The 15,130-nt window shown below is 38.5% G+C and overlaps 1 long non-coding RNA gene across 1 annotated transcript in view; it reads right to left on the reverse strand.

The window, feature by feature from the left end:
- Window positions 1-10,738, reverse strand: part of LOC126176999 (uncharacterized) — a 177,553-nt gene extending 166,815 nt beyond the window's left edge. Inside the window, exon 1 of the long non-coding RNA XR_007535735.1 lies at window positions 10,525-10,738. This is a non-coding gene — a long non-coding RNA (uncharacterized LOC126176999). The remainder of the gene's footprint in view (window positions 1-10,524) is intronic.
- Window positions 10,739-15,130: the final 4,392 nt, after the last annotated feature.

The raw sequence follows: 15,130 nt of genomic DNA on the forward strand, positions 1-15,130 counted from the left end.
TCTACCCCCAGAGTCTCAGATGAAGGATGGCTTAATTTCACTTTCCACACTGCTGTACACGAATCTCATAGGACCACTCTTGACAAGTTAATTGTTACCTTCCCTGTTAATTCGCCACTGTCAAACTTTTAGTCCGTCAATGACCTCCTGGCTAAGAATAATGATCCCAAAGCCATCAAGAATAACTGGGAAACTGCCAGGAATGACATCACACTTGCACCACACTGGAGGTAGGGTGGCCAGTATAACAAGGGTAGGCATCCAACTTCACTACGGCCAGGATGCTGAGAGATCCCTAACACTTCATCACCTAGACCTCCACCTGTTCCAATTTAAGAGGACAGGATCGAGCCACGCATGTTCCATATTGGGTCTATTCACTTATATCGATAATGGCTATTCATGGTGAATGTCTCTGACCAGCTGCCAGGTAATCAAAGGTTACCTTCCTGCCAAAAGATAGGGAGGTAGCAAGCAACAATATATGGACAGCACTGAGACACTGGTTGGAGTTCAAGTGGTCAGCCACTCAACCATTTGGGAATTCATCTCACTTCAAGACAGTGGACTTTATCGTGAGTGGCCATCTACTGCTACGACAGCAATTTTGAATTTAGTAAACAAGTGTTCAGACCCCCAAACACTCTGGTTCCCTTTTTAGTGTGCAAGTGATTTTCTGTAGCTGGCTCGATATACTGTAGGGCACATATGCACTCGTTTCTTTTCTTTCTGTAGTGGGTTATCTTTAGCCTCTTTGAACACATTTCATGACTTGGGCCAAATGTGGGCTAATCATTAAATTTGTTATTGTAATTTTTGGTATTCTACATCCATACTGAGTGGAATGGCTTACCAGTGTCTGTACAAGCTCTGTTTTTATATTGTCTATGGATTTGTATGCTTGAGTAGCTGCTCTAAAATCTTATGTCTTTTAGAGCTTAAAGGCACTCAATGGTGAATTCGACAGTGCCACTACACATATTAGAAGAAATGAATGTGTGTAAAATGACAAATTGCTGATGACTTGCTGTTGCAGTATTGGATGAAGAGCAGAAGACCACAAAATCATCCACAAATAAGAAACATTGGACAGGACTCTACACCGTGTATGTGATACTGTTAATGGATAGTGACAAAGAGAGCAACACTTAACATTTTACCAGTTTTCTGCTTACAACTATCTGACAGCACCTCACCCACGCTGTACCTAAAAAGGCATCTTGGGAGGAAGGACCAAATGAAGATAGGGAGATGGCAATGAAAGCCCCATTGGTGTTACCAACTGAGAATAATGTGCCTCCAAGTAGTGTTGTATGTCTCACTGATGTCAAAAAATATCCTTAGGCAAAGCCCATTACATAGGAAAGTCAGCTGGGTTTCCGACTCTAGCAGGGCCAGGTTGTTGGCAGTTGTCCGACATCTCCTGAATCCACACCGACAGCAGCTAAGGAGCTGCCCAGCCTACATCCAAACCAAATTATGGTTGATCATGCACTCTAGGGTCTTTCCTGTACAGTTCATTAATGCAATGCTCTGGTAACTACTGGGACATGTTCAGTATTGAGAAACACAGCAGTCTCTCAGTCTGTCAGGTCATCCTTGTGATGAAGGGTACAGCCCTGTAATAGAGAGGCGTCATATGCTTCCTGCAAACACAAGCACAAGGAGCATTCCTGCACCAGGAGTTTCAGTTCCTCCACATGTTACGGGAGCTATTTATCATGGGGATTGCACTTTCACCCTTTCCTTCTGCCAGCAAAGGGTGCCCGCAATGAGTGGAGGTTTGGCCTTGTCCCAGGCCTACATCATCGTCTGTCGGCTCCGAAAATGAATCATGAGAGATGTCAGAGAGCGACATCAGACTGCTTATTTCCCGTCTCCATTAGCAGCAGATTCTTTGCCTTTGACTTTTTTGCCTGGAGAGACCTTGATGCCAAAAGCGCAGACATGATAGTGGCAGCGCTAGACCAGCCCCAGGAGCTCCGCCCCAGGGAGCTCCGCAACATGGGTTATTGAAGCCTTGTCTGATGTTCTGGGAGAGGTGTGGTCTTCAAAGTAACTGCTGCAGCACAAGAGCATTGACAAACACAGGTACAAGTGCTGACACTAGCAACCCCAAGTTCATGTAGCAGCAACGGTTTCATGAACCAGCTGTTTAATAACTGAAGTAAAGGATGTGGCATACGTGGGTGGATGTATGGCCACTATAGATCTTTTTAGCCTCACTATACAGGCTGTGTTTCATTGCTTTGATCTCTTGTACCTTCATTTCTTCAAGGAAGACACTGCAGTCCCTACTCCAGACAGGGTGATTCCCAGAGCAATGATAATGCCTTTAAATCTTTTTGTAATATCCACTTAATTATAGAAAGTGTAGCACACGTCTTAGAGCCATTTCATCATGCACTAGAATCTCTGACAGATTGTGTCTTAGGTCCATCTGATGTCAAAGATCTTGGTTAGTCGTACACTCTTCTATGACGCAGTGAACCATTAATGTCACCACAGATGCACTGTGAGTGGTGTCTTAATAGAAATTCACTAATTATTTTGGAATGTTGAATTCTGAGATGGCATAAGGCAACGTCTTCCCTTCTTGAGCTTTGTAGTGAAGTCTATCACACCTTGGTAGTGTGTTTAATAGTCAGCAGTTTATTGGACTGTGTCCAATTTGTCTTCCCATTTCTTCATGATATCGTGTTGAAATTCAGTACTTGGAATATCTAGTTAGTGTTTTTCCATTGTCACAGCTTACCTGGAATGATGGTGGAACTCAGCAAGCAGGGTATCCTTGTGCCGCAGAGGATTTACCATTGCTCACGAATAGCAGATACCAATGGATGTTTTGGATAGCACTTGCATTGTCTGCAAAAAACTCAAGGAGTCGCTGCATATAATGAAATTTTGTAAAGGGAAAGTCATTTTTTGAAGTGCTTTATGGATGGGAATTAACCCTACAGTATGAAGCTTGAATTCCTTTAATACAGGAAGTTGTTCTCCATTTCAGTTATCTATGTTTGCTGAGCCAATTCTTTCATTATCTTTGGATTCATCTGTGTAAAGGGAGAATAAAATGATGATACTTTTGCATGACTGAATAAAATGTATAGTGATAAAAATTGGGAGTTATTTGTCTTTGGTATCACATCCTGGGTCCATCTTAACTACTGGTTGGGGAACATACCATGGAGGCATTCGTGACAAAGTACTGCATACAGGTAATTGAACGAAACCGAAGTTCACACTGGAAATCTTCCAGTTTTACTGCTGCCAGCTGGTTTGTTCTAAGACAGTTCACCAAGATGTTAAAGCATTTAATTATGAATGCTGTCTGACACTGGGGATGTATCTGTACATTGTTTCAAAGCATTATTTAGTTTACAGGTCATAAAGGGCACACTGTAAGTTGCAAGGTCTATTGATGTAAAAGATATGGATATGGTATTGCATTCTGTTAAAAGCTGATACTGAGCAAAAATATGATGGTAATTTGTGAATGCAAACATTTCTGCTTAATATATTGCCAGAAGTTCAGCAATGTCTAGGCAATGAGTGTTAATTCCTGCTTTGTCGACGATTTTCCAGATGCTATTAGTGGCTTGAAACTCACTAATTCGTCATAATCTGGACCACACTTGTGAAACTGGGGTATGTACTGTCACTGAAGAAACATGTTCCCAACAGTCCTCCTTTGTTTCATTACGTAAAGTGCTTTTGGCCTTTGCCTATGTCACTGTGGAGTCCTTTGTCATTCTCTGAAGGCATCTGCAATTTCTTTACACCACTGTGGAACAGTCATCTGTCTGGATCTAGGAGGGCCTGAAGAGAACATTGCTATAGTGTTCGCAGTTTGAATGATTATTTCTATCTTTACTACCTTTACTACTCTCCCCTGTATTTATTGTGAACTATGCTTTAGAAGTGAAAGCATTCCAATTGCACCTTCACAGTGAGCAACATGATAAAGAATCTGTGTGGTGTAAATTTGGAACCAATGCAGTAATCACTTAATGGTCACTATCACAAAAGTCATTGTGAATGTTCCACAGGTTCACAGGTGCAAGATTAGGACTATAGATCGTCAAATTTATTGCCGAATAGGACCTATAGGTGGTGCTGAAATGTGTTGCGGCTCCCGAATGTATTAGGCAGAGATCAGCGCCTGAGAACAGCCTCTCTAGTAGTTGGCCTCTATGCGTCATTAGCGAACTGCTGCTTATGTAATTATGGTAATTAAAATTTCCCAATACAGTCAAAGATAGGTTAACTATTTAATTGTCTCTTCCTTTTCTTGGTTAACAATTTATTTATTTATTTATTATGGGGAGGGGATCAAACAGCAAGGTCATCAGTCCCACAGGGGGGAGGGAAGGATGCGGAATGAAATCAGCCATGCCCCTTCAAATGAATCATCCCAGCATTTGCCTGAAGCAACTTTAAGAAATCACAGAAAACCTAAATCACGAGAAACCTAAATGGTTTGAACGACCATCCTCCCGAATACGAGTCCAGTGTGCTAACCACTGCGTTACCTCACCCAGTCTTCTGTTTCTCTGTAGATACTATCTCAACAAAGTGGACTGTAGAAACTACAGATTGTCATCAGTATACTCAGTTGTACTCTAATGGTTACTGCTTGAAGTGTAATGTTCATAGGTATTTATTCACTGAAGGTGTTTGAGTTTACCAGTGTGCAAACATCTCAAAATGCTTGTTCCGTGTTTATCCTATTTTTGCCATGTGTGTTATATCCTCTAGGAGTAGGAAGTCTTGACTCTTGTATTATCGCACTGGATTTTTAAATGCACATATGAATATAAGAAGTTACTGTGCACAAGGGACCTTCAACATAGTATGCAGCAATTTAATGCTTTAAGTGACACTACTAGATACATATCAATGGCAAACAACTGGAATTACCGTAACTGTTTTTTCCTCATTCACTCCTACGAATATTTACTACCCCATACCTCATGGTATACTTGAAAAAACATAATAAACTGACCACGTTTATTCATTACTATCCCCAAAGAGGAACATACTGCCATGTATTTCACTGTTGTGCTGAGAAAAACCTTTTGTCACTTAAAGGGTTAAGGCATTCTTCCTCAGTCAGTCCACATGAAAGACTACCACCATGGAGTAGAGAGTAATAACAGAATGGTAGTTTGAGGTTGGTTGGTTTGTGGGATTGAAGGAACCAGACTACTAGGGCCATCGGTCCCTTTTTCCATGAACTTGAAACTCCCACAAAGAATAAAAACAAACAACGGAGATGACAAGAGACGACACAGGACAAGAAAGACACAGACAGAGACTAGAAAAAAGGAATTATAATCATACCGAGTGTGACAGTGGTTGGCTGACCATAGAAACAAAAAAGGAAAAGCCAACCACCATGCAACACACTAAAAACCCAGTCTAAAATCATAGGCCAAAGGCCAGACTCAACACAAAAAAAGGACAAACACTTAGATCAAGCGATAAAAACCCCCTGCATGAATAAAACTCAAAACTAAATCTGCCATCGCAACGTCATCTGATAAAAGTGCAGGAAGCGTATCAGGCAGCGCAAACGTCTGCCTGAGCGGAGTTAAAAGCGGGCAGTCCAACAAGATGTGGAACACCGTCAAAACTGACCTGCAGCGACATAAAGGTGGGTTCTCGTGGCACAATAAATAGCTGTGTGTCATCTAGGTGTGGCCAATTTGCAGCCGGCAGAGGACAACACAGTCCTTGCAAGAGACCTGCAAGGAGAAGCGCCACGCACTGGTAGCCTCCTTGATGGCCCGAAATCTGTTGGGTGAAGGAAGGGTGCGCCATTCTTCACCCCAGGTGCGAAGTACCTTCTCCCGCAAAACTGACCTGAGGTCACTCTCCGAAAGGCCAATCTCCAAGGCTGGTGTGCATGTTTCACGTTTTTTTAATAATCATTTTTAGTAATTTTGAGTAGTTTTTGTTGTGTGCAACTACTGCGGGATCCCTACTTTTCTTTTTCTTTACATGGCTGTTTAGTTCCTTTCTGGTTAGCTAATGTGGAAAACTATTTTCAAATAATGATATGAATTTATCATGGAACACTTTTGAACCTACTAACTAAACTCAAAATGAAACAAGCTGCTGCTTTTTGTATTTTTTCTATTTCCTCTATCAATACTACCTTCCAGGTGCCCTACACTGAGAAGCAAATACTCAAGTATTGGTCAGGTGCTGCAAGCAAACTCGTTCGCAGATAGACTACACTTCCTGAGTAGTTTTCCAATAAATCAGTCTGGTATTTTACTTTACTATTATTATTTTTATATGGTTGTTCCACTTTGAACCACCACATATTCACTGTCCCTGGAACTTAATGGATATGACTGTCTCCAGTGATTTATTGACAATTGTGCAATAAAACGACAACAGATTTTCTCACCCAGTGATGTATTTAATACTGCATTTCACCTCAGTGATTGGGTGGAGCTGTAACATAGCCAGTTAGTTTACACAATCAAATTGTCTCATTTTCTGCCAATTATGTATCATATTCCAAAATGAATTTTCACTCAGCAGCGGAGTGTGCAATGATATGAAACTACCTGGCAGATGAAAACTGTGTGCCAGACTGTGACTCGAAACCGGGACACTTGTGTTTTGCAGGTAGTGCTCTAGGAATGAACTGTCGAAGCACGACTCATAACCCGCCCTCGAAGCTTCCCTTCTGTCAATACCCCATGTCCTGATTTCCAACCTTCACAGAAGTTCTCCTGCATACATTTTGGGACTAGCTCCTGGGAGAAAGAATACTGCACACTATGGACACCCAGGTGATTGATCCTAACAACATAATAGTGCCCCTACTGGCCCACCTCCGTGACATGGTACACATTTCAAGAAACCATTTGCCTTCTTCATGGTGTATCCTGACACCACCATCAACATGATGTAACAAGGAACATAATTAAGCCAACAGGTAGTATGTTGCCACTGATCCATGATACAATACTGATGATCCCAAGCCCACTGCAACCATAACTGGTGACACTGTAAGACAAATGTAGGAACATACAACTGTTGTCTACCATGAATCCCTTCAACAATGTGCACTGGATGTTGTGCTCTCAAACACTTGTGCCTGCATCAGTGTTGTACTCATTCATCAGTCCACCACCTTGTCGCATAATCTTTGTTTCATTATCCTTCTATCATTTTCCTTAGATGCTCAAACAGTACCATGCAAACAGCTTCACTCTTTCCAAGATGCTAGTTCCCAGGTGCTAGGCCATAACAATCTGCTCTTTGTCGAAGCAACTTATTTCACTGGATTTCTCAATATGTGGCCTAAGATTCTACATTGATCCCTGCTCCACTTAAATACTTTTCATACTGCATTACGTGTCCACAACACCACTACATAGTATTCACTCTCACAGCTGGTAGTTGCCATAAATGCAAAATTTTACATCAACAACTTTTCAGGCTTTTTAAATGTTGACAACTTAGTGTATTTAATGTAAAAAGTTAGGTCAATTATCCAGGCTATAAAAAGTGTTCCAATATTTTTATAGTCTGATGAGTTTACATAATTATTTACATTAAATAGCCCCAGTCTTCAAAACATACGCATTTGAACTTTTAGAGGGGTTCAATAAAGGAACATAAGTTAGTGGCAAACAACAGCAATTGTCTCTGCTACTTACAAAAAATGGATTGTAAACTTGAATAAAATGGCGATAAAATCTGGCATGCCAAAAACTCCAACCCACATTCAGAACTTAATGAGCCCAATGATAATTGTTAATATGCAGCAGACATAATTAGGCCTAATGAAAAAACTGACCTATACAAAAATTTTGCAGGAATTCAAATTAGCCTAAAACGAAATAGGAAATACGGAAGTGTCCGATCCCACTCATCTGCTTTGACCCATGACGTCACAAATTTGGCAGAAACGACCACAAACCAAGATTCCAATATGGCACGTATAAAGTCGTTACATACACATTATGAGGACAAAAATACATCGAAAAACAAACACCCACAATTTCCAAAAAAGCCTAATGACACTAACGGGAGAAGCGTGGGAAATGGGGTGTTTTTGGGTGGGGGCAAACTAAATATAAACAAATTCAGACACCCACCCCATACAAAACGACGAAAAAAACCGACATCACAAAACTCTCCAAATACCCCTAAACACAATATCATCTGGACTCTGACACTTCCCTTGACCTATACAGCTCAACAGCAGCTTCCGATCCCATAAATTAGGATCAAACACTTCCCTTGGCCTATATAGCTCAAAAAAATCTCCCGATACCATTACCAACATACATAGCCAGACATTGGGATCGGACACTTCCCTTGACCTGCGCAGTGTTAATTTTATCCGTCATATACATTCCTGAACAAAAACAACAACCGATTAATTTTACTAAAATTACCACACGATGTACAGCGAACAACACTAAATTAACCTTCACACAAAATCGTTAACTCACTGAAACGAATTCCACTACAAACACAGCCAACACTTGAACAATTCTTGTTAATGAGCAAAAGCAAACTGAGCCCATTACACCACACAAACGAAAACCCTGACCATACCACCAGAGAGCACAACAAATCACAACACGACGACATCTACAAACACGCCACACTCCAAACCAAACTCCGCACCGTCATGACGTCACACACAACACCCTTATGTCACGGGTCAAAGCCGACGCGTGGGATCGGACGCTTCTGTCGACCCACGAAATATTTAAGTTACTTCTTGTTTAAATTCCATCATCGCATTTTTTACCACTATCTGCTCATGGAAATATGACTAATTCTGGAAACCCAACACTACACTTTAATAATATACTGAAGTGAAACAGTAAGTATCTCATACCAAACGGCTAAAGCGAAATAAAAATATGGAGATGTGCCTGTTTTACCTCCTTCCAAGATCACACTTATTTGTAAAACTCTCCATTCATGTAGAACTTATGTTTGAAGGCTAGAAAATGTAAAGTTGCTAAAGACTCGATACCATGTAACAGACAAGCAAGTTATCAGATTCATAAGACATAAATGAGGTACTATTTGGAAAGAAGCTAATAATTAGATCGAAACACCACATTTTAACATGAGCGCTACTTACACAGACATATCTCCCAAAATAGAAGTTGCATTATCATATATTTTTCCTTTAGGCCCTATTTTGTCATCAAAGTGTTTCAATTAAGTGCTTAAAACACAGTTGAATTGAACAGTATGAACACTTGACAAAGTTAAAAAGTAGACATGGCACATAACTGTTCGGGTATTTGCACTGTAGTAGTCTAATACCAAAAGTGACAGTGATCATATTATCAAATGATGCAACAGGAATACTAACTTTGCAACCAGATGTTTGCCATACATATACACCATAGTACTGCATCAATGTGCAGGAAGTGTGTGGTTGTTTTTTTTTTTTTTTTTTTTTTTTTAAAAAAAAAAACAGAGCGAAGATATATGATGATGAACGTAACGTGACTGATTTGTCCATTGGAGAGTGTACAAAATCAGAAGTTGTTCTTTTGTAGTTTTCAGATTCAGTAGCCTTCAAACATAAAATGTAACCAAATGACTGTTTGTTTTCTTTGCAGACAAAATAATCTTGATGTGTGGTAGAACATATACCTTCATATTTTAAAGAATTTTTATGCATGTTTTGCCTTTCAGCCTGAGATCTTCCTATTTAAGTAAACAAGCCAATGTAGCATCAACAAATGCCTGACTTAAATTCCATACCCAACCTTTCCCATTGGGGGAAAAAATGTATTACACCAATTCAGTCACCATATATAATTCTGAAGAGAAATGTAAATCCAATATTTGGAATTTCCGGACTGCGTAAACAAGTCATTGACTTTACGATAGAGCAAAGAGTAAGAGGGCTTAGTAAAATAACATGTAATATAAATGGTATGGCCACCTATCTTATATATTAGGTTAGATCGTACCACTTTTTACATTCTTAACATTTTTGAGATAAAATTAACTCGATATTTCCAAACAACAGAGTAAATTCTGGCCAAACACTTACGAGACTGGCGATATGTATAATTATTGCTGCAAGGGTGTTGCTGCAATGCTAAAATACTTGGGTGAACGCAAAATCTTAAATTTCTCTTTCCTGCAACATCCAGTTTAACGTTTACGGATCATTTTAACTGTTTCTTCGAATAAAATGCCAGCATTTTGTAGAATTACTGCACCGGTCTAAAAATGAGTCAACAAGAACATTGAATTTTGGCATATAATTTCATAAACAGGAAATACTGCGATGTTGGCTGTTCCACCAATATTAACATACTTAAAATACATTCAGCGTAGTAGTAGGGTCTAGAAAACTACACAATTAAATTTTGCAGTACATCGGATGTTTTATTATCGATCGAGGAAAAGTTACCGCTTCAAAACTCACATAAAAAGACATCATGATAGAGCCATGACAAGCTTACAACTTCAGCTACAACAAGTACATCAATAAACTTGGCAGGAGCTTACCTTCTTCTGATCATTTTAATTCATAAGCTGCAGCTTTAAATTGTACAAACGTTTCACTGCCAATGTCACATGTTAGAGTAACATAAGCCCTACATTCCTATATAAAAAAATAAAAATACCAGCACAGCACAACACGCAAACGGACTTGTTGTTTTAAGTTGTTCCAAACAACTGTTTTAGTCTTTACGCCGCGCACAAACGCCATGTTGTTTACCTTCTTTTATCATCTTTGCACAACATACATACATCAAAAACTGAAAAATTCTAACATCCTTGCTCGTCACTTGACAGCCGTTTATTTTGTTAATTTACTGTTAGCATGTAGCATGCATGCCTTCTAGCAGTCATAAATTAAAAGGATTTACAAATATGTCAAAAATCAAGAATCTTTATTCACCGTAAATCAGTTCACAATGATATAGGTTTCATCAGTTTCATGCAATATAAAGTATATACAATGCACAGTAGTACAATGTGTAGCATTAAATATTAGTTCTACAAAGTTCACGAAGTACATAATAATACAATTAAAAGTAACAGTTTCTTAAAGTTAATATAATAATCTGGTAAATCAAAGTATCACACAAATGGAACTGCACAAAGTATCATATTGATTGGACCGATTTTTTTCCGTGGATGTCGAGTTAATTTCAGTCTTGACGTTGCCACAGGGAGTACTGGAAGTGGATGGTTTACTCTCGCTATCGTCCGATGTGAAAATGCCTCTTTACCTCTATTAGAATCTTTCGCCGACCGAGTTGTCATTGCTTAAAAGACCTGGCATTGTGGAATAGATGCTAAGACCCAATCTAGACCTAGTTATGTATATAGTAATATGCCTTTTACATTGTATACCCGCTCCTGTCGTAACAGTAACGATGAAAAAATACATGTATGGGTTAAAGGACTTGGTGATCTGTTAACCAGTTGTACAACTTATTAACCTGTACCCAGGTATATCTAACTTCGATTTAACCCTAATATTGTGGTCATGAACTTCCCCCTAACAACAAGTTCTGTCATATTATTTTTAATATGAAGTTCTGCAGCACACACACACACACACACACACACACACACATATATATATATATATATATATATATATATATATATATATATATATAAGTATGTTGAGCCTGGTGAAGAGTGAACGACAATATTTGTATTGCGAAGGTACTGTGAGTATCCAAGTTCCTTAAATAAATGACTGCAAGGTGATCTTGGGTGGGCTCCAGCTATTATTCTGATTACACGCTTTTGTGCAATAAATACTTTCTCTCTTAATGACGGATTGACCCAAAATATGATGCCATATGAAATTAGTGAATGAAAATGGGCATATTAGGCTAATTTACTGGTATGTTTATCTCCAAAATTTGCAATAACCCTAATGGCATAAGTAGCTGAACCTAACCGTTTCAGCAGAAGTGTTTCTTCCAGTTCAATTTCTCATCAATGCACACACCCAGAAATTTTTAGTATTCTACCTTAGCAACAGACTTCCGTTCATAGCCTATATTTATCAATGGTGTTATGCCATTTACTGCACAGAATTGTATAACTGTGTTTTCTCAAAATTTAGTGAGAGACCATTTGCAGAGAACCACTTTTTTCTGAAAGACATTATTTGCAATTTCCTCAGCTGATTCTTGCTTGTTGGTTGTGATTACTATACTTGTATCAGCAGCAAAAAGAACTAACTTTGCATCTTCATGAATATAGAGTGGCAAGTCGTTAATATATATTAAGAACAAAAAAGGACCCAAGACTGAACCCTGTGGGACACCATTCTTGATACCTCCTCAGTTAGAGGACTCTGCTGGTTTTTGTAGACTATCTGTACTGTTAATTTCAACCTTCTGCATTCTCCCAGTTAACTATTAATTAAACCATTTGTGCACTGTCCCACTCATGCCACAATACTTAAGCTTATCTAGAAGAATTTCATGATTCATACAATCAAAAGCCTTTGAGAGCTCACAAAACATCCCGGTGGATGATGTTCGGTTATTCATTGCATTTAATATTTGATCAGTGAAAGCATATACAGCATTTTCTGTTGAAAAGCCTTTCTGAAAACCAAACTGACATTTTGTTAGTACTTCATTTTTTACAAATATGTGATGCTGCTCTTGAATACATTACTTTTTCAAGAACCTTGGATAAAGCTGTCAGAAGTGAGATTGGGTGGTAGTAGTTAGCATCAGATCAATCCCCCTTTTTATGCAATGGTTTAACAATAGCATATTTCAGTCTATCTGGAAAAATTCCCTGTTTCAGTGAGCTACTACATATGTGGCTGAGAATCCTACTTATTTGTTGGGAACAAGCTCTTAGAACTCTGTTGGAAATGCCATCAATTCCATGTGAGCTTTTACTTTTGAGTGAATTTATTATTTTCCTAATTTCAGTAAGAAGGGTGGGTTGAATTCAAATTTTATCAAATTACATAGGTACTGCCTCTTTCATATACTGCCTTGCATTTTCTAATGAATAGCTCTAACCTATTTGCTCTACAACACTTAAAAAATGATTATTAAAATGTTTTCTACTTCTGACTTCTGGCTGACAAACTTTTCATTGTTTGATAGAAATACAGTCTTCCTGTGCTCTCGGTTGCCCTGTTTCCCTTTTCACAATATTCCAAATTGTTTTAATTTTATTATCAGATGTGTTAATCGCAGACATAATGCACATACTTCTGTACTTTTTATAATGTTTCATTTTTTCGGGATCATTACTCCTCCTAGCTATAAGATACATTTCCCTTTTCTGTTTACAAGATATGTTTATCCCTTTAGTAAACCATGGCTTTTTACATGGTTTCTTATAGTTATATTTCACTGTTTTCTTAGGGAAACTGTTTTCAAATATATTCACAAAGGTATCATTGTATATGTTAAATTTTAAATTAGCATCATGTTCCCTGTACACCTCAACCCAGTCTAACTGTTGCAAGCTTTTCCTAAAATTTTGAAATGTTAAATCGTTAATGGAACACACTATTTTGGAGGACTGTTTTGCAATACTGTATGGAGCTATACCATGTACTGTAACAACCTTTGCATCATGATCAGACAGACCATTCTTAACAGCAAAAGGTTTTATTTGGTTAAATTTATCTTGGTCTATGAAAACGTTATCTATCAGTGTGCTGCTTTCCTGTACCACCCGAGTTGAAAAATCAATAACTGGTGTCAAATTGGAAGAACCAAGTAATACTTCAAGGTCAAGCTTTCTATCTGACTCTTTCAGAAAGTCTACATTGAAATCCCCACAAACAATAATTTGCTTTCCTTTGTCTGACAGTTAGCACAAAAAATAATCCAAGTTTTTCAAAAATAGTTGAAAATTTCCCAATGGGGACCTATACATAGCTACAATTATAAAAGTGCATTTATTTAGTTTATGCTCACATGCACATGCTTCTATGTGTTGCTCTACGCAAAATTTTCTAGTTTTAAAATTTTTCACACTATGACTGATTTCAACATATATGGCAACTCCTCCTCTCTTCATAGTGTCTCTACTTACATGTGCTGAAAGCTTATATCCACCTACATTTACCATTTCCATACCTGTGACTATATGATGTTCAGACAGGCATAGTACATCTATTGCACCCTCAGTTTATAAATCTTCTATACAAACAAGAAGCTCATCTACTTTGTTTTTTAATCCTCTGATATTCTGATGCAATATATTAAAATAAGTTTTTACTGTGCTTTTATGTGAACCTTGTGACATACTAACATTATTTTTCACTGTACTGTTATGAGAATGTTGTGATATTTTCACATCTGTAGTACCTGCCTGTCTGAACTTTTCATTAAGCTTTATTTCAATCAATGTAGGATGATTTGATACTGATCTTAGCCTAAAAAAGTGCTCCCATGAGTTTCAGTGCCCCCCCCCCCCTTAAAGATTTTGCTATCATCCCAGCCAGTTTCCCCTTCTCTTTCCTATTGAGATGCAGGCCATGTCTTGGGAAGTCCCACCTACCAATACCATCAGCAGGAACCAAACATATGCTTGACAAAGTAGCCACCTGAAGCAGCTGATCTAGCTCCATATTGAACCTCCTGACAGAGCTGTTCAATTGGGGCCAGTCATACAGCATGAAAGCAGGAACCAAGCCAACATTTGTATGGTTCGTTGCAGATTCTATTTTTACTAGGTTAGGTTTCTGATTGAATTCAGAGATGTTATGATGAGAGGTAAAAAGTGTAGTATCATCTGTGTAACATATGACAGGATGTGGTATGTTGTAAGGCAGGTGATTGATTGCAACAAGTAACATTTGACCGTCTTCATACATACATTTTAAGACACACATTCTTAAGTCAGTCATCAGATTGAAATTGTATAAGAATCGATCAAGTTTCCATTTGAGGGCGTTGCTGCAGTGTACTTTCAATGTAGCTGGACTCTGATGTGGGTATATAAGCACCGATATTTAACCCATGAGCAGGTGCGCTATGAGGATTTCTCTCACATATAAATTCATTTCGATAACTGTTTGTTGTTAACACGATAGCACGGGGAGCATCTCAGTACCTTCCTAAGCATTCATTACCTCCCCGTACAACACACTTTCACGTTG

The sequence above is a fragment of the Schistocerca cancellata genome, chromosome 3, assembly GCF_023864275.1.
Source record: "Schistocerca cancellata isolate TAMUIC-IGC-003103 chromosome 3, iqSchCanc2.1, whole genome shotgun sequence".
NCBI classification, from domain to species: Eukaryota; Metazoa; Arthropoda; class Insecta; order Orthoptera; family Acrididae; genus Schistocerca; species Schistocerca cancellata.